Raw genomic sequence first — 4,654 nt, forward strand, 5'->3', positions numbered from 1 at the left:
TCAACATTTTGGGATTTAGATTTGGGTCACATGAAATGCACACCCGAATTTAGGAAGGTAGATTTATTAAAATGCGCGCCTAAAGCAACTAACGTGTTGATAACTTTGCGAGAGGCCATGAAAATTCACTAAATGGCACGTCCCGATTTCTAAATATTTTAATGTAAGTATTTAAAGAGGGCCACGCAATTTATGAATTTTGTTTGGCGCGGCGCACCTCAATTTATTTTAAAGGCCATCCTAAAATGAACTATTATTCTCTATTAAGGATTGTCTCTAAAAACGCCTAATTAATTAACATTATTGATTAACTATTATTAAAGGCATTCAAGAAAAGTTCGGGCCTCAAGATCAAGTCCAAACTCAAACAAGGGGATCTCCATTATTGAAGACCCCTTAATTCAAGTTTGCTACTTAACTTGGAAGGCCCAAGCTTGCACTACAAAATTAAACCAACAACTTTAAAATGAATTCAGGCCTTCAGTACATTGGGCTTCAAAAATTAGCCCAAGGGCGATGAAAATTCTGTTAGCTCTTATGAGAAGCTGCCCAGTCGTGGGCCTCTGCACAAGCCCAAATCGAAGGCAGATTATAAACTGGGGCTCTTGATCTAATCCCAGATCAGTCCATAATTTGACAAGATGAACCAGTTCAAAAATGGGCTGGCAATGTTTGGGCCTCCTATTGAACAACTGGGCCTAACGCCGTGCCCAGTTTCATGGTCTAAATCATATGAGACAGAGGCAAAATCAGTGTTAAATGCAAGATCAAAGACTTGATTACCTAATTTAAGACTTTGATATCAGTTAACTGTGAGCCAACTTATAAGCCTACTCTTCTGCTTTACTTTTTAATGGTAAGTAAACTAACAAACTATATTAATCAACATGTTTAAAACTAAGAACACGAATGACTGGATACTTTCATGCTTTCGTAAAATCCAAACTATATTGGAAACATGATAATAACCTTTGAAGATTCATCAACAATATTGAAATCTGATAAATTCTAAATCATTTCTACATGTAAACTAAGCCAGTATGCAAAACTAATTTACCTTACTAGAACTGGTATGAATGAATAAAACAGAGAATAGTTTAACAGTACAAACTAATTACAAACGTTTGTCTATATCACTGGATTCTCACATCACAACGAAGCATAAACTAAGCAGTCGAACAATTACACTTATAAATGAATTAGCACAAAAGGAAAAAGTGTATCATTTCTTCAACAAATCAGTTACACATTTGCTGAACCAGCTCCTCATACATCAGTGGAGACCAGAAATAATACCTGGAAATTAGGACAAATATGAGAGGAAATGGAGGTCAGCTAGGCCAGCAACACCGACAGCAATCAACAACAACTTGATATCAATTTTTTAGCCCGGGAAATGATATCAAGCAGCCGGGAAAAAGTTTCAAGCAAACAGCAACAGCAAACACTCAAACCAAGCTTGAATGACCCAAATTGAGCTTGAAATAACCTCAGGGACCTCTAAACCTTAACACTGAAGTTTCAGAACTTTTAATGCCTAGACATCTAAGATCTAAAACTCTAAATGCTCAAAACTCTCCGATTTTGCAGAACTTTTTTGTTGATTTTCAGTATTCTCTCTCAAACTTTCAAATTTTAAGATTTTTTTGGGTTTTGGATTTGAATTTCGAATCTTTTCAGATTCTATGGCTTTCTAACTTTTGAATTTTGAATTTAAGTATCTCTAGCCTTCTAAACTTCTTTTGAATTTTTCAGATCTCTAAAACTTGTATTGTAAGGCAAGGCACTACCCTTTTATAGACAAAATTAGGGCAGCATTCAGATTTTCCTTTTGCACCCTTGCCCCCTTATTAATTTTCAGTTTTTAGCTACTTAGTCCTTTAGTTTATGACTTGCTGGTCAAGTTATACTACCAAGTTCCTGAATTTCAAATTAAAACCCCAATCTAGAAGGTTCTAGGGGGTTCCAATTCTTTTACTGCATTATTCTCTAATTAAACTACCTATACTACCCCTGAATTAATCCTAAAATTACTAACCTATGTCAAACTAACCCTAGCTCTTTTGAAACTTGGTCAAAATGACCATGGTCAGTCATCAAGACTTGGGACTATTCAGCTATAACCAAACCATCACAAAAAATCCCTAAAATTGAACTATCAAATCTATCTAATTCTAATCAGAACTGAATATTAATTCTAATTAATACTATAACCTAAGNCGATTCGAGCCTTGAAATAATGTTAAACTTTTGTTCTTCACCAAGAACAAACGAAAACATTATTTCGTGACTCGAATCCAACACTGGACTCAAGAAATTGGGAAGAATTGGAGCAATTCGAACTTCTAGGGTTCTGCCGCTCTTTGATTTGAAATTCGAGAAACTCGGGTGACATTAGAAGGAAACCAGTTAGGGGTTTGGAAAGAGGGAGGTGAGGAGAGTCTAGGGTGTGAATTTGGTGAGGTTTGGGAGGTGGCGCCGCCGTGTGCAGCGGAGGCGGCGCTAGGGTTTTGCTTGTTCGAGCCATTTGGGTGGGATTTGAAGCAAATTAAGGGCGGATATGGAAAGAGGAGGAGGAGAGGGAGCTATGGTGAAAATTTGGGAGTATTTGGACAATCGCTGTCGGCGGAGGCGATTTCCGGCCGGCGGCGGACGGTGGGGAACGGCGGAGTTAAGGGTTTTCCGGTGAGGTCTGAGAGAGACGAGGGTAGGGGGTCCTGAGGGGGGTAGGGGTGGTTTGGACAGATTTATATTAATTGAGGTGGGCTTCTCAACCGTTGGATTAAAAAGCCTAGACGGTTGAGATTGATTGGAGTTGAAACGACGTCGTTCCATGGGGTAGGTGGTCTGGACCGGATCGGGGTGGTTTTGGGCTGGGTTGAACGGGTTTGGGATGGGGTTTTGCTTGGGCTACTATAAATCTGGCCCAAAATATGGGTCTTTATTAAGACCTCTATTTCTTTTAATTTTTTTTCGTTTTCCTTTCTTTTTTTTCCATTTTTTTTAGATTTTTGTTAAGTACAAAATTAAAATGAAAAGACCTGATTTAACTCTAATTTTCTAAAATTAACTAAATCCTAATTTAAAAGAAAACTAAGGAAAAATCAAACCTAAAAATATAAAAATGGGATCCTAAATGCAAATGTGCTATTTTTTTGTATTTTTTATGATTTATATCAATTAAAATGCACATAAAAATGCAAACAAACACAAAATCATGCAATTAAATTCTAAAAAATCAAATAATAAAAGGAAAAATCCTAATTTTATGAATTCTATAGGAATAATTCAAGCGAGGCAAAAATCACGTGCTCACAATTATAGTTTTACCCCTTGATTCCACCGCCAATTTGCTCGTATCTAATCACAAATTACTTAATTACATCAATAAACGCTAAATAAATTAACCCCAATGCATGAAAATGAGTTTACCAAAGTTTTACCCAAAAGTCAAAATTGCCCCCCCTCCCCGGGCTCACGTGGTCAAAACCCGAGGTTCGAACCAAAACCCGATTACCCATTCCCCCAAGAACTCAAATATATAATTTATTTTGAAATCGGACCTCAATCGAGGTCAAATCCCCCAATTTTTTGAAAAACCTAGGTCCTACCCGAAACACCCAATTTCCCCCATGAAAATTGTTTATTTTAAGTTGAAATCATTTTAAATGGTGTTAATGATTGAAGAAAACTAGTTAGAAATGACTTACAATTGATTTGGAGAAAAAAGGTTGTTTGAAAAATCGCCTCTTATGTTTTAGGGTTTTGAAAAATGAAAAAATAGCTGAGAATCCCGTCTATTTATACCCCTGTCAGACCCCGTGTGCGGACCGCACAGAATGGACTGCGGTCGCACAGGCCTGTGAACCTGAGGGCCTGTGACACTCTACGGACCGCACAAATGGAGTGCGGCCGCACAACACCCACCACGCCCGCTCAAAAGCGACCGCGGACCGCGCTGGCCCCCTCCTCCGCGCACCGCACAAAGGCGATCGCGGACCGCGCTGGAGGGTTCAGAGAACTGAGATTGCTCTGAACTTGCAATATCTGTGTTTTTAAGCCTAGACCTTCCGGAACTTACCCGATACTCCCCCGAGCCCTCGGGGCTCCTGACCAAACATGCGTACTAACTCAACAACATCATACGAACTTATCCGTGCGATCAAATCGCCTAAATAACCTCAAAACAACGAATCAAACCTCAAAATCATGAATTTTTCCTCAAACTTCATCAAGTTTCAAATTTAGAAATTCAAGTCCGAATCACGTCAAACGACGTCCGTTTTCAACCAATTTTCACAGGAAGGACTTAAAACATATATAAGACCTGTACCGGGCGCCGGAACCAAAATACGGGCCCGATACCATCGCTTTCTAATCAGATTACATTTCAATTTTCCTTAACAATTTCAGAAAAACAATTTCCTTTTAAAAATTCATTTCTCGGGTTCGGGACCTCGGAATTCAATTACGGGCATACGCCAAGGTCCATATTTTCCTACGGACCCTCCAGGACCGTCAAATCACGGGTCCAGGTCCGTTTACCCAAAACATTGACCAAGGTCAAATTTATTCATTTTAACATCAAAACTTAGCATTTTCACATAATTTCTCATTTAAGCTTTCCGGCTACGCTCCCGGACTGCGCAAGCAA

Source organism: Nicotiana attenuata, unplaced genomic scaffold (genome assembly GCF_001879085.1).
Source record: "Nicotiana attenuata strain UT unplaced genomic scaffold, NIATTr2, whole genome shotgun sequence".
In the NCBI taxonomy this organism is placed as follows: domain Eukaryota; kingdom Viridiplantae; phylum Streptophyta; class Magnoliopsida; order Solanales; family Solanaceae; genus Nicotiana; species Nicotiana attenuata.